This window comes from Cryptomeria japonica, chromosome 1 (genome assembly GCF_030272615.1).
Source record: "Cryptomeria japonica chromosome 1, Sugi_1.0, whole genome shotgun sequence".
NCBI lineage: Eukaryota > Viridiplantae > Streptophyta > Pinopsida > Cupressales > Cupressaceae > Cryptomeria > Cryptomeria japonica.
This window is the reverse complement of record NC_081405.1, coordinates 524,464,333-524,487,716: the sequence shown is the minus strand read 5'-3', so window position 1 is coordinate 524,487,716 and position 23,384 is coordinate 524,464,333. Positions and strand designations below refer to the sequence as shown.

General features: G+C 34.8%; 1 long non-coding RNA gene across 1 annotated transcript in view; it reads right to left on the bottom strand.

The window, feature by feature from the left end:
- Positions 1-5,312: 5,312 nt before the first annotated feature.
- The window catches only part of LOC131060217 (uncharacterized), a 39,261-nt gene continuing 21,189 nt past the window's right edge, over positions 5,313-23,384 (bottom strand). Inside the window, exon 5 of the long non-coding RNA XR_009110313.2 lies at positions 5,313-5,655. This is a non-coding gene — a long non-coding RNA (uncharacterized LOC131060217). The remainder of the gene's footprint in view (positions 5,656-23,384) is intronic.

Below are 23,384 nucleotides of genomic sequence, written 5' to 3'. Positions count from 1 at the left end.
AGATGGTTCAAGGGTATTAAGGGTCATGATAGATCTATCAAAGTTTCCACTGTGTATTTCCATGTCTAGAATGGTACTCTCATCAGAATAGTCTTGTGCAAGTATCTCCTGATCATCCTCAATAAAGTCCAAGTCAGCCGAATGTGATTCTGATTCAAGTGAACTAGTTTGTGATGTTTGTCCTGCATACGCGTGAACTACATCAACTTTTACATCTCCTTTATAGAAATTTTCTTCACCCGAGTCTTCAGAATGATAGGAATTCCATTCCCATTCATTATAATCTATATCACTTGCAGCCTACAATCTATAGATTTGATCATATAACATTTCTTTTGTTATTCTTGCTATATCTTGTCTTCTTTCATATTCAGCTTCTTCAAGACTAAGATTAAGTTCTATCAACCTTCCTATGAGATCTCCTAGATTTGTACTAGGTTCATGCTTGTTTTGATTGAGATTTAATGTTGTTTGGAAGATATCCTTGGTTTGTTTCTCTTGTTGATTTGAAGCTTGCATATTTTCCCATTTCATTATTTGTGCTTGTTGCTCCCTTTCAATTGTAAGTTGTTCTTGTCTGTTTTCATATTCCTCTTGTTGTTGACTAAAAGGTGTATCTTCTGGTAAATTAACTTGTCCATACCCTAAGCCTACTTTTTCCGTAGCTTGCCGAGTGTAAGGTTGGACAGGTTCTAATATACCTTCTTTTCTTTTCCTTATAGGACCTGTTCCAATGGATCCCATCTTTCTGAGGATGTTAAATCCTTTTCCATACTTTTCTGTAGGTATGCGGACATTGTTGATCTTTTGTTGAAATTATTCATCCTTGTATAGCCACTGTAGTATGTCTTTGTCTTTTTTTTTCCTCTGATAAGGTCCCAGCACTAATAAATGCTCCATCAAATATTAGAAGATGTTTTACAATTGGTTGTTGTTTAGAGTTTGATGGTTTTCCCAAGGATTTAGTAGAAGGTGGTATTTGTGATATTGAATATTCTTCGTTTCCTTGATCTCTTAGATACATTTGTTTTTCCATACTTGACAAAATAGAGGCAAATGATTGTTCCTTGGATTGTGTGTTCAAAGATGATGCCTCGCTATTATGGGGAACAATGACTTCTTGAGCTATTTTTAGATCGCTACAGTATTGAAAAGGTTTTGAATATGCAGAGATCATGATTTCCTCTCCATTGTATGGAAATTTTACACAGTGATGGTATGTTGATGGGACAACTTACAATTCATGTATCCATGGTCTCCCTAGGAGTATATTATATGATAATTCCAAGTCTAGAACTTGGCATGCTATGTTTTTCTACAAAGGTCCCACTCTGATGGGTAGTATCACAATTCCCTTGGAGGAACGTTCTTCTTCATCATAGTCTTTTATAGTGATCCTTTTCTAGACATCAACTACATCTTTTGAATATCCTAAGGCACGAACAAGACTAAATGAACAGATATTTAGGCCAGCTCCACTATCTATTAAGACATGTTTAACTCGTGTTTTATGAATGATGACTCTGATATGTAGGGGAGCATTGTGGGGATATTGTAAGGACATGTCATCTTCCTTAGTGAATGATATGTAATGAGGGGTTGTGAGGTGTCCCACCATGGTTTGGAATTGATCGATATCAAGATATTTGGACACTGTTGTATCTACTAATGCTCGTTCAAGAATTTCTTTGTGTGCAGGTGAAATCTTTAAAAGTTCTAAGATAGATATTTGTGCAGGTGTTTTCTATAGTTGTTCCACTAGACTATATTGTTTTGTAGTAGATGATATGTTAGGGGTAGGACCCAGCAAAACAACTTTAGCTTTGCTTCTTGTGATAGCATGAATAGGTTCTTGATTTTTCTTTTCTTTAACTACAATCACATTTACCACATTATCATATGTATAAGTGTAGTTTACCTTTGCTTTACCCTTACCATTATTTGTTGTTAATGATTCACCTTTCTCATAGTTTGGAAGCGAAGTTTTAAAAGCTATATGAGATTCATTTTTTGTATGTCCATCTACTATTATTACTCCATTATCAATCAAATCTCGAATGACATGTTTCAATCACTGACAAGTATCTATGTGATGTCCCTTGTTTCAATGGAAATCACAATATTAGTTATAAATTTGTTTGCAAGAATTGTCTTTAGTTTTGACCCAAGGGGTTCACCAATGTTTGTAAACTGCCTTCGAAAGAAACTTTTGATAGTTGCTTTTTGGTGATGATTGTTTTACTGAGCCGCTACTGAGTGAGTAGATAAATTGAAAACTGGTTGTTTTGGTTTTACATTGTTGTTATCTACTATTCCATTATTGATGACAATTTGATTTCTATTCCAAAACTTTGGCTTATCATTGTGATTGTTGGTATTGTTGTTCTTGTTAGGAGGATGGACTCTTTCTTTGTATATTTTCAACTCACCTTTCTTTATCATGGCTTCCTCCATTATGATTCCATTATCAATCATTTTTTTGAAACTTTGATTTCCTTGCATTTTTAAATAATAACTCATTTGATCATTTAAGTTGTCAATGAATATGTCCATTTTTTCATACTTTGGAACTGTACAAGGATACCACGAGGCTAACCATCTCTATCACTGTAAAAATTTCATGAAAGGTTCTCCAACATTTTGTTTAGCGTTACATAGGTCTAGCATTGTTACTTCATGTTGCATGTTGTAAGAGTATTATGAAACAAACTTATCCACCAATTCTGAGAATAATCTGATTACAGGTGAAAGTTTGGAGAACCATTCCATAGCTAGTCTAGTTAAGCTTTTCGGAAATAATCTCATTAAGTAGGTATCCTCATGTGAAAACTCCATACTCATTGTGCAAAATTCTCATATGTGCTCTTGAGGGTCAGTGCTTTCATCATATTTTTCGTATCTAGGAGTTTCACAATCTATAGGAAATGGTATCATGTTTAAATTTATGTTGAATGGATAAGGACAGATTTCTTGAAGCGAGTATCTTCTAATGTTTCCTCTTTGCATATCTTGAATTTGTGTTTGCATTATTTGTAGTTGTTGTGTTAAAGTCGTGATAGGATTATCAACATGATTTGTTCTCAAATAATCATGATTTTGCATTCTAGGAGGATCTGGATCTCTTCTTGTTTCATCTCTAGTTCTCATATTTTCATTGAATTGAATGTTATTTAGAATTTTACTTCATCTCTTTTGGGAATGTAAGTTTCTTCATTGGTTTTGGTGTTATTAGGAATTGATGTGTTATTCATTTTGAGACAAAAAATATCCTCATATTGTTTGTTATTAGGAGGAGGATCACTTTTCTTTTGTGTTAATTTGTTCACATCAAAATCTTTGGGGAGTGTAGCACCAGATTTTGCTAACATTAGGAAATATTTTTCTTTTTCCTCCTCCAATAATTTCTGCATAAATTTGTCGAATTTAGGATCTTTCTTGATGTCTCATATATTTTGTTTTGTTATTTCTCCTTCAACTTGTATTTCATCTTCGTGTTCCATGGTTTTATGCTCTTCAGTTATTTCTAATCTTTCAATTTTTGTCTCTGTAATTTTTCGTCTCTGAGCTCTATTTAAAATAGGCATACAGTTGTGTTTGATATTGTGCTAGGATTTGATTGTCTAAAGGTCTTTTTGATAAGGGATCAATTGTCAAGGTAGATACGATAGAGTGATATGACACTAAAAGAGGATTCAAGTGTTTAAAGGTTTGCAAGTTATTCGATCTTCAATTTTGGAGTGCAATGGTGATTTTGATAAGAACCAAGTCCAGTAGGAATGATATATCCTATGATGTGGGACAAGATTATCCTGACCAAAAATTTTAGTTTCATGATAGATGATGATAGATCTTGATGAGAAACTATGTTTGAGTGATGGGTTTATCAAATAGGGTGATAATGCACTTTGAGATGTTTAGATTTTGAACTTGTTGAGGGTGAGCACTTGAAAATCTTGAGGTGTATATGTTCTAAAGTCTGATTTTGATGGATGATAACTTGACCAAGCGAACCAAAGAGACAATCTAAGCACAAGCGATAGATTAACAGGTGTTTATGCTTAGTGCAAATTGATTGAGAAAAAATGACAGATCTAAAAAAGGTATGCAGGACACGGCTTTGGACTAACAAATGCAGAGTTTCGTACGACAGGATATGCAGCTTCAAATGACAAAATATACTAGACCATACGACAAAGTAGTATTTTCTTTTTAAAAAGTAGAGTTTCGTATAACATTTCCTTCTAAACCATACTATAGATTACCAAATAGTACAACAAAGAATCCTAACTCGTACAACAGATAATAGAGCATATATAAAAAGTGTTTGTTTGGTTGAATTTTGATAACTAAAGTTTAATGTTTTTCTTATGTTTTCCAGTTTTGGATGTCTAATTTTTCAATTAGGGATGAATACACAACAAACACTCCATATGATAAGTGACCCCAAGCATGCTAAACCCTAAGGAAGTTGACTGAGAGAGAAAACATTTGCTTGCAAACTTATGTACACACCCAATAGCTAATTAGAATACAACCACTGAGTCTCATGCAATGGATTCTCAACGTCGTATTATCCGAATCCAAATGCTAATGGGGGAACGATATAGAAAGTGTCTTGGGAGAGTTACTATCTCTCTTGCATAAAGATTATCCCCCTTTTGGAGGTGAATCGAGTAGCTTCTATTTTAACTTGGAACTAGTAAGGGGTCTGTTTGGCACATCGAGGTATAAACTCAATTAAGAGGTCTCCCAGCCTTGAAAACCAAGGTTTGCTATACCCGAAGGTACGGAGGAGAGCTATTCCCAAGCACTACCGTTGACTTGATTTTCATCAAATCACATTTATTTTATAGTGGGTTCAATTACTTGGTGTTTAATCATTCCCACTTAGGTCATTCCCCTCTCATCGACCTTACAGGATAAGAGTTATTACTCCTTGAGAGGGCAAACCTACTAAATAAATGCACTAATGAAAGTAAATGATGAGTCTAGCTTTCTGATCCCCTAAGAAAGGTGAGGGCATACATGCCTATCACCAGAACACCAAATACATGTTTGTTCATTTTTAGCCCAAAAGACAAGTGTGCCTAAAAAAATTTAATGAATACACCAAGTTTGGTCAAATTTTCTTCGGCAGCCTGCAAAATAAACATGTTGGTAGTCATTTATGCATTTTGAATTATGTCTTTGACAAGTGTATCTTTGACAATTGTCTTGTAGAAAAGAGTTAAGCTACCAAAAATCTCATAAATAGAACAGAGTTAGCATTTGTGGTAATCAATTAAAGCATCAAACCCTTAACATGCAATCAATTAAAAAAAACCATAGTAGCAGAGTATCATATGACACACATTACCCACTTGTGCTAGTATCTTTCTGAGACCATACGAGTTAGGACAAGAGCTCATATGAGTCAAGATGAGAGATAGTACAACATTAAAATTTTCTTGAAGGTTCGTACAATACAAGATCTCTTGTCACTTCAACTCACAAAGTATGTTGTACTAGGCCAAAAATGAGTTCGTATGACATTCTAATTCAGACCCGACAGAGATTAAGTATGTTGAAGCTTGAGAGGCCAAAAAGGATGATTCCGACCCCACGGTGGGTGCCAAAATGTCGTGTGTTTGTGAAGTGTGGACTGTGAACCTGCAGCTGCAACACAAAGACACACAATAGATCTTTACAATCAATGGTTAGTGAATTAAATCAATGAAAGATAAAACCATAGCTAATCAATTTATTGCCTCCTAGTAAATGCGAGTGTGAATTTTGCTCTCAAATATGGTTATGCAAATTCTAGTGACTTGACTACACTTAAATGGTGGATTTAAATGATGAAGATGCATGATCTAGATGAGATAATGATTTAAGATATATGATTCTATGATATTGCTATGAAATAAGCTAAGATTTAAGCTAAAATTGAACATGATAGCATTGCTAAAATGATATTGCTAAGTTATATGCCTATAGTAACAATGCTTAAATGCAAATAGGATGGATTATGATCGGGATCCTTTGAGCTCCAAAATGGGTTTTATTTATAGGATTTTCCAAGGTCAGGGGTGATATGGCATGAATCAACGGTTGAGATTAAGTTTGAAGATACCAATGGTTGAATTGGAGGTGGGTGAAGAAGAGGTTGGATGAAAGGAGACAATTGGTGGTAGGTAGGAAAAGGGGTTTGGTTGGAAGGGAACACTTGGTGACAAGTGTTAAGAAGCTTTTCTCATGAGAGGGCAAAGTGTCCATGGAAAGGGAACATGGTGGTTAGGATGTGCAAGCTAGGATGGGGTTAGGCAAACCTGGGTTTAGATGGAATGGGTTAGGTTTAGGAGTGGTTAGGTTAGGTGGTCAGAAGTTAGGAGAATTTGAATTTGAAAATTCAAATAATAGGAAAAGGCTAATTAATTTCAACAACTCGTAATTTGATTTGTTTTAATTAATTAATGGATTTAGAAGAAATGGATTTGATGGGGTGAATTCATTAAAGGAGATTATTGAAATGAACCTATTAAACAAATCCTTAGATTTATTAATAAGTAGATGAATGGGAGAATTTAATCAAATTGTTTGATGAATTCAATTAAATTGCGAAGGAGGATTAATTAAATAATTGCTTATTCGATTAATTATCTTCAGACCATTTTTAGGTGTATACAGATACAAATACATGCTTCATGGAAGTTTTTATTCCTAGGACCACATGGGTAATGCCCATGGGTTATGAAGTAGATAAAGATCTACTTGTTGCTTATGTTGATAATTTGTTAGCTCAACTAGTTGATACCACTGCTAAGAGTTTTGGAACCTACAAGGAGAACTGGAAGTGCATTCTAAATTATAGAAACTAGTGATTGCAAAGAAAATAAGAAAAGAGGTACATGCCTTTGCTAACAAGGTCACATTCACAAAAGAACATATAGCTACAGCAAGAGCCAAATATGAGGCTCAACAAGGTGGAACTTCCAGTGTACCAATTGGTACCCCCATCGGTAAGACTAGAGAAACCAAAGCAACTGAGAAGAAGAATGTAGAAGAACCTAAGGGGAGGCCTACTGAATCTCCAAGAGGGAAACCCTCTAAAATACAATTCTGAAGGCAAGGTAAAACTATTGAACCTCTTGTTGTGCCTACCCAAATTGGAAAAAGAAAGAAGGAGAAAGCTCACAAATCGATGACAGATATAGAGGAAATAGAATCAGAAGAAGATAAGAAAGAATTAAGGGCAAGTGCTAAGAAGCAGAAGACTACTCGAAAAGCTAAAGTAGCTACAAAATAATTGACACTTGAGGATTCTTTCATAGAATGATTAGAATTATTAAGGAGTATGGTATTTACAAAGGTTTAAACATAATATTTACTCATTTGTCTGAAAGTCAATGAAGGGAGATTGAAGATGCAGTCATCTTCAGTATGAACAAATATAGCAGAGCACTCATTGAGCTACAAGGGAAAATTCTAGACACTTTGTATAATATTATTGATGCAAGATGGAAAGCCGCCATTAGACAGGATAAAGAATTTATTGATTACACTCTTAAGTACTTGCAATTGGAAGCCAGTGAGGAAGAAATAAAAGATGCACAAGTAAATGCAAAATATTTTCTTACATCAAAGAAAAGACTGACTAGAATGTTGATAGGTGATACTAAATCAGTCCAAAAGGAGACTGAAATTTTGATAAATAAATCTTTAGGTCTCATCCCTGAAGAAGAAGAAAAAGATGAAGAAGATGAGGATGATACACCTGATAAGTTAAAGGGAGAAGATTTTACTGAGGGTGTTAAGCCTACAGATTTAGAGTTAGATAATAAGTACTTGTACAATGACCCTGTTGATACTAAGCCTATAGATATACCAGATGATGACGACATCAGTAATATAGTTAATAATGATAGATAATGTTGACAATACCAGAGATAATATAAATGTAGTAGATATTAATGTACAAATGGATGATCCCCAAGAGAAACAACAAGATGCAAACAATGAATGTGAGAAGAAAACTGATAAGAGCTCAAGTGAGCAACCAGTGAATGCTCAATCCGCAGGAACCCAAACTCCACTGGTAAATGAAACCATAGATACAAATGTAAATGATGCTATCAATGATAGCCAGAAGGATATGGCTAAGGAAAAGAAGGTAGAGGAGGCACCGACTACTGAAGAAAGTGTGGAAATGCAACCACCACTAGTAAAGGAACATCATGTTGAAAGTCAACTGCCACCAATCACTACAACAACACATAAGGAACAAATAGAGACAGGGAAAGAGAAAACAAAGGAAGAAAAGATAGAGAAAAAAGAGAAGACAGATAATAAGGATCAAGAGAAGAAGAAGAAAACCTTGATCGATGATGATGATGATGATGATGATGAGGACTACAAGATTATTAAAGGTCCTATAGATATGGACAATCTAAGTTCTTTTGAGTTAATGGAGATTGCTACTTCTATGCAATCCCATGCACATAAGAAGAGGTTGAAAGAGAAGAAATGAGAAGTAGAGACCATTCAAACTGTTGTTGAAATTTTGTCAAGTCTCCTACCGGAGACTAATACAAAACATTTGGCTAACCCTATTGAAAAACTTGGACAATTAGTTGTTGATGCTAGTGAACAACTAAAATCACTTGAAGAGGCAGCTCATGCTTTAGCAGAAAAAGATTACAAGAAGAGAAGGGGAGAACAATTGATTTCAAAAATTGACAAAGGTAAGGTTGCTTTAATAGTGAATAAAGATCTTTTGAAAACCGGAATAGAAACTGGAGGTAAAATTTTGTCCGGTATATCTAAAGTATCATTATTCTGTTCCAACTTAAAGAAAAAGAGAGAAGATACAGAGAAGGAACTAGAAAGGATAAGTAAAGCTTGCATACCCGTACGGGACTCTGCTTTGATTTTTGGTAAATTAGTTGATGCCTTACAACACATATTAGAAATTTATGATTTTGAACAAGTGAAGTGGATAAGATCCTTGAAGGAGCTAAAGAATCAGTTAATTCTAAAAGTTGAGATTCTACAGAGAGCATACAAGGAATCTGAAGCAATTTTGGCTACCTCAAAGATGAGTATAGTTGATGTTATGGAGGAGTTTGTAGCTCAGATCTTGACACATGTTGAGATTACTCAAACACTGTTAGAAGCATGGGACAATCACCTTAAGCAGTTAAAGTTTCATTTAAGTGGTATTTTCTTGAAAATTGCATTGTAAAGACTTCAAAACTCTCTTATATGTCTATATATGCAATTTTTTATGATGAATTTTGATGTAATGTATGTATTTTACTTTTCTATTTGGCATTGTTGTCAAAGGGGGAGTAGAATTAGTTTAAGAGTCAAATTTTTTTATGTATTGTAAAGGGGAGTAATGATTTTATTTTTGTAATGGCAACAATTACTAAGGGGGAGTATGTGTCCGTATGAGTCCATGTATTCTATATATAGTCACTTTTTGTGTTGCACACTTAGTTGAATTTTTTTTCCCTAAGTGTTGCCATCAATGCCAAAGGGAGATTGTTGGCATTTGATCATTTGGTCAAGCGGCAATGTAATGGAATGCAAAGTGTGTTTGCTTGATGCAACTAGTATATTTATGTTGTGCATAGAGATTAGATTTATGTATGATGACTATTTTGTATGTTTTCATTGATGGAAACTATGTTTCTTCAAGTCATCTAAGTCCTACAATTCAACCGACTAAACTTAATTGGTAAAGCAAAGACAGTTTCACAAGAACTGGTAATTAGGACTTCAACCGGTAAAATGACTGAGAGTTTCACACTGACAACTGGTACATAAAATCCATGAAGGATGAAGGAATGTGGTTTGCAAAAACGTTGATGACTATCAGAATGAAGATAAATTCATGACCACATGAGTAGATTTGATCAGATGAATGATATTTGATCAACAAGCCAGAGATCAAGAAACACAGTTAATCGGTAGTGATGAAAATCACTTAGATCTGTAAAACAACATAGAATTGGATTTGTTATGTTAGTGGCCGAACATAAGGTCGGCTAGAACCTTATTACAATTCCCTAGGTTCTAGCTGACCTTATGATAATATTAATTATGTGATGAGGTATGAAAGGATATATACATGAGCTTGATAGTGTGAGATGTGATGAGCAAATTTTGTATTTTTGATAGTGCGAAGATCAGAGGAGTTGAGAGATGAAGTCTTTGTGATGTTTGTGAGAGTTGAGAAACATAACACCACAGGAGCCCAAATGATCTCTGCAAGCTGAAAAACCTGTTACAAGGAGAAGCAAGGAAACAAATAACGGATTAAAACAAATACACAGAAAATATGCTCAAAAAGATGAGAGTTCAATATTCACAAAAATGTGTAATATGATAATCCTTACAATACAATGAAAATAACTCAACCTTTAATAGTTCAAGAAACCCTAAAAAGGAAAAACTAGTCTTGCACTTAATAATTAATAAAAGAATTAATTATTATGCACCTAAAGTTAGCTTAAGTGTAAAAGAGATAAAGGGAACTTAAATAATTAAACAAATATTGTTTAATTAATCAAGTAAATACCCAAATACTCTAACACCCCCCCTTAAGCTAGACTTAGGGAGAAGCTAAAACCTAGAACAACTACTGAAAGCAAGAAAGATGGGTCCCGACAACAAAGCCTGATCAGGTACCCAAATACAACCAAATCTCTATGAACCGGAGAAATAGAGAAAACCATGTGGGAAAAAAACTGTACTCCAAATAGAGATGGAAAAAGTAAGAAGAAGGACTTTCAATATATGATAAACAAGTTACAATGTTTAGGCCAGAGGCCAAGGAGCTCCTTGCCCCTAAGATGGCTTACAAGACTAAGGTGCACAACATTAGGGAAATATACAATAAGGATTTAACATTGAAGATTGCCTCTTCAAGGCAAGATACAAAAAAATTGATAGGGAAACATGAATAGGATTGAATTGCAAGGAATCAGATCCACTGAAATCTTGATGGATCACATGGAGCACTTGGATTCCATGATGGTATATGTGCATGGAGAGATCAGTCTCTTGTTCATGTGATGGATTACTTCTTGGCCCTTATGCAATGTATACAACAAGTGGGAGAATGTTGGGAAAATGGTGTTGTACACATTGCATAATAATGTTTCATTGTTGTATTATTCTAGTATTGTGTGAGGTGGACATGGAATTCTTTTGTAATATCATTTTGTATTGTTGCACCTAGATGGATATGCAACATGTAGAGATTCCCTTAGAATATTTTTGTAACCACTTGATGAGTTGTATTGATGCATTGATATTATTATATTGTATTTAGTTAATAGTGGGGAATGTAATTGTGATTAAGTACCCAATATTAAATGTGGGTCAAGGGTAGGTAGGAAAAATATTATATTTTATTGTCACATAGTTTTGATGTAATACCACTTAGTGGTTTTGTGGGAGCTTGTGTTTATAAAAGAAACCACAAGGGTAGTTGTTTGGGTTAGCCAGGTTAGCATGAAGAACCTACAAACACTATCAAAGTAACTAATGATCTGAAGAACCTCCACTAAAATAGAACATGACCAAGTACAGAAGATTGTAATTTGTATGAGTGGCCTCAAATGACACTACTCGAATCAAAAGGCAAGCAAAGGCAAACATCAACCAAAGATGAGACATCCTACTCAAAGAAAGAAATCCCAGGACCTGAAACATCCAAGATACTTACCAAAGTGCAGAAAAGAAAAAAATGAATAAAATATACCTGGACCAGAATCTGGAAAGAAAACTCATATGACTGGAAAGGAGAACCAAAATAGAGGCATCCTACTCAGAGAAGAGATCGCAGGACTTGAAACAACCACGATATCCATAGAGTGCTGAAAAAGAAAAAACTAAAGAATATATTCCTGGAGTAGAATCTAGAAAGAAAACTTAGATGGCTGGAAATTACACAGGACAAGCTTTCCAATGCTACAAAGTTTTCAAAAAATGGAGTTTGGTTGCTCATTCTATGGCTCCCAGAGTGCAAAAAAGAGACTAAAAAAAACACAGTCAAACAACAAAATTGGAAAAAAAATCCAACATCACAAGGTGTTATATTGAGATTATTTGTACTTATTGTCTTCCTAATAGTTGCAACAAGAAAAACCTCTTATAAGGTCACTCCTAGCAAGGTGCAGTTAGATCTTAACAGTTCTCATCATTAAATCCTCTAGCTAGGTGACACATTAGCTTGTGTTTTCAAATCCCAATAATTTGGGTATCTCTTAACAGGGTTGGTCCTCACAGGCCTTTTTAAAGATCTTAACCGAACTTAGACACTTCTAACAAGGTGTTCCCCTAACTGGATGTTATAGACCTTAACCAGTCATATCTCTATACCACAAATAGTGGATCTTGTGGGTACTAACTCCCACCATGGTTTTTCCCATTTGAGTTTTCCGTGTATAAACTCGTGTCATGTGGTTTATGCTTTGTGTGGTAATTGCATACTTGGTGTTATTTCTTACATGCCTATTGAGTTTTAAGTTGGTGAAATTGATATTCAAATTTGTATTGTTTTTACTATCACTGATTCACCCCCCCCTCTCAGTGCCTTATAACTTCATTACAAACATCACATACTAGTTGTCGTATCCAAGGTTTGCCTTTCAAAATACAACATATAGATATTAATGATATGTCAACAACTTGCTAAACGTTTGATTTAGTGGATCCTAACTTCTACCACCTCCTTACGACTAACAAAAATATGTCTAAACTAGAACAAGGTAGCTCATACACACATCATAGGTACACATAGTGGTTAAGTCATGCATATATCACATGTTCACATAGTGATATGCCACAAAAGCCATAGGGGAACAATATACTAAGATGTAATAGCCAAAATAAATCATATTTGATATCACTAGTATGTTCTTTTTAGTGTTTGAGATAAGGTTCTTACACTACTAATGATAAAGGAAAGTATTATAAGAGTAATAATGAATAATTAAAATATACATTTATTTCACCTTTGAAATCACAATTTCTTTTCTTTGGGAATTTCAACATGCATATAATATAAACTATATAAAATATAATTTATTTACGCACATCATAGGTACACATAGTGGTTAAGTCATGCATACATCCCATGTTCACATAGTGACATACCACAAAAGCCATAGGGAAAGAATATGCTAAGATGTCATAACAAAAATAAATCATGTTTTATATCACTAGTGTGTTCTTTTTAGTGTTTGAGATAAGGTTCTTACACTGCTAATGATAAATAAAATAATTATACCTAGAACTATAATGAATAATTAAAATGTACTTTTATTTTCACTTCTGAATTCACAATTTCTTAAATTTACTTTGAGAATTTTTGAAATCACAATTTCTTTTTACTTTAGAAATTTTGACATGCATATAATATAAACCATATAAAATATAATTTATGTACAGACATCATAGGTACACATAGTAGTTAAGTCATGCATACATCCCATGTTCACATAGTGATATGCCACAAAAGCCATAGGAAACAATATGCTAAGATGTCATAACAAAAAGAAATCATGTTTTATATCACTAGTGTGTTATTTTTAGTGTTTGAGATAAGGTTCTTACACTACTAGAGATAAATGAAATAATTATACTTAGAACTATAACGAATAATTAAAATGTACTTTGAGAATTTTTGAAATCACAGTTTCTTTTTTACTTTGGGAATTTCAACATGCATATAATATAAATTATATAAAATATAATTTATTTACACATCATATGTACACATAGTGGTTAAGTCATACATACATCCCATGTTCACATAGTGATATGCCACAAAAGCCATAGGAAACAATATGCTAAGATGTCATAACAAAAAGAAATCATTTTTTATATCACTAGTGTATTCTTTTTAGTGTTTGAGATAAGGTTCTTACACTACTAATGATAAATGAAATAATTATACCTAGAACTATAATGAATAATTAAAATATACTTTTATTTTGACCTCTGAATTCATAATTTCTTAAATTTACTTTGAAAACTGCAACATGCATATAATATGAACTATATGAAATATTATTTATTCACACATCATAGGCACACATAGTGATATGCCACAAAGGCAATAGGGAAACAATATATATCATGTTGTAACAAAAAAAATCATGTTATATATATATATATATATATATATATATATATATATATATATATATATATATATATATATATATATATATATATATATATATCACTAGCATATTCTTATTAGAGTTTGAGATTAGACTCTTACACTACTAATGATAAACGAACTAATTATAATTAAGCCTATAATTTTTTTTTTATTTGAGAATTTCAACATGCATATAATATTATTTATTTTAAATGAATATATTTACACAAACTTTTCTTAGCTTCAAGAATATTTTTCAAACATTCTCTACTAACAAGGCCGACCATGTGAAGGTGGAAGCTTGTTTGGCCTCCCCTAATTGACCTAAGACAACCACAAAACAACACAACACAAAAATACACATCATACTACACACGACACGACGCGACACAATATATTTTATTTTATTTATAATAAAAATTATTTACATAGTATTAATATGTTGAGTCAAAATGTGTTTTTAAATAATTATGGTGAAATTCTTTTGCTTTCTAAATGATATTTTTATAGTGAGTAAACTTTTCTTTGTGCATTATTTTATTAACAATTCTTTTGAAATATTCATAAAACATTTAGTAAGGGGGCTTATGTTTTTTTTTTAAATTAGAGGCATTTCTCACGATCTAGCCCAATGCATATTCACTTTACCTTGGTCTTAGTTACTGTCAAGTTGGGGTCAGGAAGGAGTTGAGGCGAAGGAATAATTATCAAGTGTGCATAATTTTAGTAACAATTCATATATATATAGGAAGGGGGGTTATTTTTATTTTACCTCTATAGTATCCTCGTGTCCCAGTCTAAGACCCGTCTACCTTACCTTGGTCTTACTTACTGCCAGGTTGGGGTCAAGAAGGAGTTGAGGTGAAAGAAGGTGGTTTATGTTGTGAGGCGAAAGAAGGGGGCTAAAATTTATTTTTAGAATTGTGATTTTTAAATTTAATGTTGAGATCAAAATTAATAAATTCTTAAATAAAACATAAACTAAAAAAAAATCAAAGAAAAAATGAAACACAAACCTTAAAGTATGGTCTTGGCCTATTAAGAAAGGGGCTTATGTTTTTTTAAAAAAATTAGAGGCATTCCCTATGACCAAGCCCAATGTCTGTCCGTCTTACTTTGGTTTTACTTACTACCAACTTGAAATCAGGAAGGAGTTGAGATGAAGAAAAAAGAGGCTTATGTTGCAAAGGTTATTTATAATTATCCATTGTGCATTATTTTAGTAACAATTCATACTTATTTTTTAAATATTCATAAAACATTTAAGAAGGGGGCTTATGTTTTTTTTTCACCTCTAGAATATCCTTGTGACCTAGCCCAAGGACCATCTACCTTACCTTGGTATTACTTATTGCCAAGTTGGAGTCAAGAAGAAGCTCAAATGAAGGAAAGGGAGTAAAATTTATTTTCAAAATCGTGATTTGTAAATTTAGTGTTGAGATCAAAATAAATAAATTCTTAAACAAAATTGTAAACTAAAAAAAAATGCAAAGAAAATAAGACACAAACCTTAAAAAAAAGGTCTTGGCCTATTAAGAAGGGGGGACTACGTTTTTTTTTAAATTAGAGGCTATTACAAGTGTGGTTGTTGTTGCACCAAAAGATCGACCTATCAATGCCCGATACAACCACTAGACTTATAGAATCCACAGGAGGTTGTTAAACCATGTCATGAGGGACGATGGCCCACTGCCAACAATCCCCCTCCTAGTGTCACTCGCTGCGGCCTGTGTGATTTGAACCTGTGACCAAGCTCTGATACCACTTGTTACAAGTGTGGTTTCCGTTACACCAAAAGATCGACCTATCAATACTCGATACAACCACTAGACTTATAGAATCCACAGGACGCTGTTAAACCATGTCCCGAATCCATGCGAGGGACGATGGCCCACTGCCAATAGAGGCATTCCCCACGACCCACACCAACGCATGTCCACCTTACCTTGGTCTTACTTACTATCAAATTGGGGTCAAGGAGCTGAGGTGAAAGAAGGGGGTTTATGTTGTGAGGCGAAAGAAGGGGGCTAAAATTTATTTTCAGAATTGTGATTTTTTACATTTAATGTTGAGATCAAAATTAATAAATTCTTAAATAAAACATAAACTAAAAAAAAATCAAAGAAAATGAGACACAAACCTTAAAGTATGGTCTTGGCCTATTAAGAAGGGGGCTTATGGTTTTTTTTAAATTAGAGGCATTCCCCACAACCCAACCCAATGTTTGCCCGTCTTACCTTGGTTTTACTTACTACCAAGTTGGAATCAGGAAGGAGTTGAGGCGAAGAAAAAAAAAAAGGTTATGTTGCGAGGGTTATTTATAATTATCCATTGTGCATTATATTCATAAAATATTTAAGAAGGGGGCTTATGTTTTTTTTTCACCTCTAGAATATCTCCGTGACCTAGCCCAAGGCCCGTCTACCTTACCTTGGTCTTACTGACTGCCAAGTTGGGATCAAGAAGAAGCTCAGACGAAGGAAAGGGGGTAAAATTTATATTCAAAATTATGATTTGTAAATTTAGTGCTGAGATCAAAATAAATAAATTCTTAAATAAAAACATAAACTAAAAAAAAACACAAATAAAATGAGACACAAACTTTACAAAAATGGTCTTGGCCTATTAAGAAGGGGGGACTATGTTTTTTTTTAAATTAGAGGCGTTCCCCACGACCCACACCAACGTCTATCCGCCTTACCTTGGTCCTACTTACTGCCAAGTTGGGGTCGGGAAGGAGTTGAGGTGAAGGAAGGGGGCTTATGTTGTGAGGGTTGTTTATAATTATCGATTGTGCATTATTTTATTAACAATTCATACTTTTATTAAAAATATTCATAAAACATTTAAGAAATGGAGGCTTTTTTTTTTTTTATCTCTAGATTATCCTCGTGACCTAGCCCAAGGCCCTTCTGCCTTACCTTGGTCTTACTTACTGCCAAGTTGGGGTCAAGAAGGAGCTCAAGTGAAGGAAAGGGGGTAAATTTCATTTTAAAAATTGTGATTTTTAAATTTAGTGTTGAGATCAAAATAACTAAATACTTAAATAAAACATAAACTAAAAAAAAAAAAGCAAAGAAAATGAGACACAAACCTTAAAAAATGGTCTTAGCCTATTAAGAAGGGAGGGACTATGATTTTTTTAAAATTAAAGGCATTCTCCACGACCCAAACCAACACCTGTCCATCTTACCTTGGTCTTACTTATTGTCAAGTTGGGGTCAGGAAGGAGTTGAGGCAAAAAAATGGGGTTTATGTTGCAAGGATTATTTATAATTATCGATTGTGCATTATTTTAGTAACAATTCATACTTTTTTAAAAAATATTTATAAAACATTTAGGAATAGTGCTTATGTTTTTTCTAACCTCTAAAGTATCCCAGTGATGCAGTCCAAGACCCGTATGCCTTACCTTGGTCTTACTTACTGCCAAGTTGGGGTCAAGAAGAAGTTCAGACGAAGGAAAGGGGGTAAAATTTATTTTCAAAATTGTGATTTATAATTTAGTGTTGAGATCAAAATAAATAAATTCTTAAGTAAAAACGTAAACTAAAAAAAAATGCAAAGAAAACGAGACACAAACCTTAAAGAAATGATCTTGGCCTATTAAGAAGGGGGGACTATGTTTTTTTTTAAATTAGAGGCATCCCCCATGACCCACAACAATGTCTATCTGCCTTACCTTGGTCTTACTTACTGTCAAGTTGGGGTCAGGAAAGAGTTGAGGTGAAGAAAGGGGGCTTATGTTGCGAGGGTTATTTATAATTATCAATTGTGAATTATTTTAGTAACAATTCATACTTTTTTAAAAAATATTCATAAAACATTTAGGACAGGGGGCTTATGTTTTGTTTTACCTCTAGAGTGTCCTCATGACCTAGCCCAAGGCCCTTATACCTTACCTTGGTCTTACTTACTACCAAGTTGGGGTCAAGAAGGAGCTCAGGTGAAGGAATGGGGGTAAACTTTATTTTCAAAATTATGATTTTTAAAATTAGTGTTGAGATTGGGTGAGATCAAAAAACTAAAGAGTGTGCTCTACAACTTGTATGGATCCAGGGAGGATGCCCTATCACCTTCCTCAGATTTTGAACTAATCTGTTGGCGTTTTCTTGTGAGGTCATCGTGGTGTCTTATCAGGTGATGTGTGTCCTCTTTCTTGTGCGGTTTTCAATCTTGAAGGGAATGATTTTCTTTTTTCGCCTCATGTTTGCCTTTGTCATACCCTGTTCTCTTCTTTATTTTTCCCCTTCCTTCGGCATGCTTGTTTTTTGTGTACCAATTTGCCTCTGGACTTAGGTTTCATTTGTGCCTTTTCATTGAGGTCACTCATGTGAGATTGATGGGTAGTCTGAGTAATGAAGATCCCTCTCGAAGGAATGATGAGAATAGCATCATTAATAACGAAGGAGGTTTGGGACACGAGGTTGCCATTCCGTAGAAGGAAGAGCATGAAAAACTATCTTACAAGGTAGTGGTTTCAGAGCATTTGGCCACCATTTGTCTACCTTTTGCATGTTTTAATGGATCCTTTTGCAGGCCTGAGTGCATGAACCTGGAGACCACCTCAAGAGGAACCATAACTAATAGAGATAGACATAAACTCGGGGATGATAGAGCGGCAGACGACCCCTGAGGAGGAGGAAATGGTAAGTCTCATCCTCTCAGGTTGAAAAGCCTCTCCCTGTCGCCTAATGAGGATATGGTTAAGGCTATTAGGGTCAAACAATCTTGGTTAAGAAATATTGTAGTTTTCTGTATGAATAGAGAATCATTGCCTTCGAGGAAGTTTCTTGATGATTGGACTGCTAATGTGTGGGGTAGAAAATTAGGAATTCATGTTAATTTCTATAGAATGATTTAGAAGGGCTTGTTTAAAATTTTCTTTAGGTCTCATAATATGCAAGATAAAGTTCTGAAAAAAAACTTTTGGAATGTCGGACACTCTCTATTTAGGGCTTTTCCTTGGCCCCCCAAAGGGAATGCAAAGCTGGTAATTGGTCGTTCATCCCCCAATTGGGTTGAAATTGAAACCCTACAGCCTCAATTTTGGCCTTTCATCGCTTAGATTTTAAAGCCCCTGGGCTCCGTTCTGCAATCGAAGGCTCAAGAACTACCCTCCCCCATTTGAATGCTCGAGAACTCATTTCTCTTGACCCCGAGATAGTGTTTCGTGACATCATCTCTCTAAAATTTGAAGGTGAAAACTATGCTTGGGAAGTGTCCTTGTTGGGTAACTTGGGGGCATGTTTTTTCTGTAAAAATAATGGACATGTAAGAAAAGTCTGCCCTTCTCTGAAGAAATCTCATTATGCTAATTTTAATGTTGATAATAGTAATAAGTTGAGGAGTGATAATAGCATAATGCCAAAAGTTGTTTCTTCCTCGAAAGAGGGGGTCTCTATACCCATGTATACTCATTCCGATATAGGCCAAGAGACTATTAAATCTAGCCTAGAATGCCCTACTGGTGATAGTAATGGAAATAAATTTGTTAGTCTTTCAAATCCTCTGTTTGAGGATGAATATGAGGTTGTTCAAGCCCCCTGCATTAATGATCCCTCCAAGAACCTTGGCAAGTATCAATCAGTACATTCTAATCCTCCTTTCCCTGATCAAGGAAGGGTTGTGAATCCCTCTCTCCAACCTAGGTTAAATGCCCAACAAATTGCTCTTGCAAGTATTAAGGAGAAGGTTGATCTTTTAAGAAATGCCACCCTAGTCCCATCTAACTTGAGGGTGAGTAATCCCTTACCTAGTATCATGAACTCCATGGTGGATGATTCTATTGATAGGAAGATTGTACCCTTTGGCTCAGATGGCTTAGTGAATAATAGTAATGATGAGCAATTCATTGAAGTGGTTAGTAAAAAAATGAGAAAGAAAAGAAAAATGATAGACAATCTCTCTCCAATGATAATTGCAAGAAAGTTAATGAGGTTCCTAAATGCTTTAATAGACTATACAAGAATCAGAAACCCTCCTCCAAATAAGTTCTTATGATGATGCACATACATAGTTGGAATGTTAGGGGCCTGGAAATGCTTGATAAAAAATATGTTGTTAGAAAATGGTGTAATAGCATCAAGCAAAAAGACATTATATGTCTTCAAGAGATCAAGGTGGTGGGGTTTTAAGCCTATAATATGTTGAGATTTCTGTGGGATCGGGCCATAGGGTTTCATTCCAATCATGAGAGGGGTAAAGGTGGCACTGCCATTATGGTTGGCCCCAAGTGGGCTGATAAGATCATTACTAATGGTGTCTCTCCCTATCAAAGAGCCTTGTGGGTTACCTTTAAGGAGAAAGATTGTGTTTTTGGTATTTGCAACATCTATGCTGCTAATGACTATAGAGATAGAGCTAGACTTTGGGACTGGCTAACAACCGGATTACTGAATGTACACTGGAATTTTGTAGGAGATTTTAACATGATTGAACATGGTGATGACAAAAGTGGCGGTATTAAACATTGTTGGAAGGGGAATGAACAATTTTTTTGGTCCAAGTTCAAAAGAAGATTTAACTTGATTGATCCCATGGAGAGGAGGATAGGCTCTTTTTGTGGTATTTGGTTCAATGGTGCAACAACCAAAGTGGTAAACAGAGACTATATTATAGATTGGATAGATATGTTTCTTTCTTCTCTTTCCTCCCTCGGAGGGGGCAAGCCTCCATCTGTGTATCTCCTTCACTATTGATTTTTACCTTGATCCTTCCTCTGTGGTTAGACCTAAAAGGGGAATTGCCTTCAAATTGAATGTCTCCTTGCTAAATGATGAGGATAATGTAGATGCTATTTTGATGGTCTCTCAGATGACTAAATGTTGTTCACCCCATCTAAGACCAAGGGAACAGTGGGAGAAACTTACTACATCCTAGAAAAAAACGTTTCAAATTATTGAAAAGAAGAATGTTATGGACAGGTCTAAGGAGGAATCCTTTCTTCAAACCAAGCTTAATGAGATTGAACAAGATCTATAGAATAAGGGGAATGATCTTGGATTGGAAGGAGAGTTGTCCCCAGTGAAGAACCTTTTAAGGAAACTGCAGAATTTTAAGATTAAAGGGCAGAAGGTTAGAGCTCAGACGAATTGTATCAAAGGGGGAGATAAGGGGTCCAGTTATTTTTTCAATCTTATCAGAGCCAAGATTAAGAGAGAACTTATTGAAGATATTCAAGTCAACAATGTAATCACTAAAGATCTGGTAGCCATCAAAGAGACATTCTTTAATTTTTATAATAGTCTCTTCTCATCTGAGCATGGGGATAGTAATCAGAAGGCCCTAGAAAAATGTTTAGTGCTAATCCCTAAGAAAATATCTTGTGAGGATGCTAAGGCATTGAGCCATAAGATCTCTTTGGAAGAATCAAAGGTTCCATCAATTCACTATCCAATGGCAAGTCTCCAAGAATAGATGGTCTACCTATTGAGTTCTACAAGAAACACATAGAGTGGATAAGCTTGGAACTACTGGCACTATGCGAGGATGTTTTTGCATAGGATGGAGAAAATATAAACAAGGGTTTTATTAAGTTGTTACCTAAAGGTGGTGATAAGACTCTGGTTAAAAATTGGAGACCTATCACTTTACTGAATATCTCATATAAAATCATTGCAAAAATCTTGGCAAGGAGAATTGCTGGATTACTAGATAAGTTCATTTCTGTCATACAAACTAGATTTATAAAAGAGAGATATATTCTAGAAAATCTGGCCACTAGTTGGGAGACTATGCATTAGGCCAAAACTAATAATCAGAATGTTGCAATGGTCCTGTTGGATTTTGAGAAAGCATATGACATAATAGAATGGCCATTTGTTAGGGGAATGTTACAAGCATTTGGTTTTCTTTCATACTTTTGTAAATAGATAGTTATTCTTTTTAAAAACTCCTCCATAGTTGTTGAGATTAATGGAGATATGTTTGAAGTTATCCTATTAAGGAGGTCTATAAAGAAGGCGTGTCCCATTGCCCTGGCCCTGTTTGTCATTGTTGTAGATGCTCTCTATTATATTCTAAGGGCCCCAGAACTTGGAACCTCTTTCAAAGGTCTTACTCTTCCTAATGCTAATGATTTGATTAATGCTCAATTTGCTGATGATACTGCCTTATTCCTAGCCCTATCTAAGGATAACTTTGATAATGCCATGGAAAGACTTCAGTTTTTTTGCTTGGCTTCTGGTGCTAAGATAGCCCCTCACAAATCTACTATACTTGGATGGTCTGAGATTCCCCCAAATTAGATCACAAGTAAAGGGTGGCAATGGGCAGGACCGAGTCATATTGTAGGATATCTTGGTATTCCTTTTGCTATTAACCTGACTACTAAAGATATGTGGAAATGGTTATACTCTAAAATTGAAAAGAAACAATTTAAATGGAAGACTCACATGCTTTTCCTAGCTGATAGAGTATAGATTGTTTAGAAGGTTGTGCATCTTCATGGATGTTTGCTAATTATCAAACTAATAAGCTTGAAAAATATTATGAGGGATTTATTATGGTCTACTGGGATGGGGCACAAGAAGAGACACTGTGTGAATTGGAATTGGTGTTGCAGACCTAGATGTATGGGGGAATTGGGTATCAAGGATATCAGGGCCCATGGCATTGCCCTAGCCTCCAAATGGATTGTAAAATCCCTATATGGCAATGAACCTTGGAAGGTGCTGATAAGAAACAATATTGAAAGGTCAGTTGTTAAGAAAGGTAAAACATGGAGGAATATCCCCTTATGTGATATTGTACTTGGGGATTATAGCATGAAAGTGTTTGACTCCAGTGCATTTGCATCACTTTGGAAGGCATGGTCATAGGTAAGGAGGTTACTACCCTCTAAGGATGCAATAGGAAGTTCTTTAGCTTATGTTGTTGTCGATAGATCTATTTGGTGGGGGGTGAACCTAAATAACAAACCCCTTGCTTTGACCCAAAGTTGCTTTGCAAAGATTTGGAATGATAAAGGTATATATCTAATTAGTAGTGTACTGATTGAAAACCAATTTGGCTCTTGGATGGAGATCAAGTCTAAATATGAGACTCACAAAAGAAAACATACTCCCTCATTGGTAAGGCTACAAGTTGTTTTTTTCCTAGTAAGATCCTGGATACTGATTTTTTTTTTAAACAGCTTAAGTGGTTGGATGGTTCTCCATTTTTGGAAATCTCTGCTAAACAGATTTATCTGATGCTAAAAGAGGATTACTCAATCTTCTCTAGA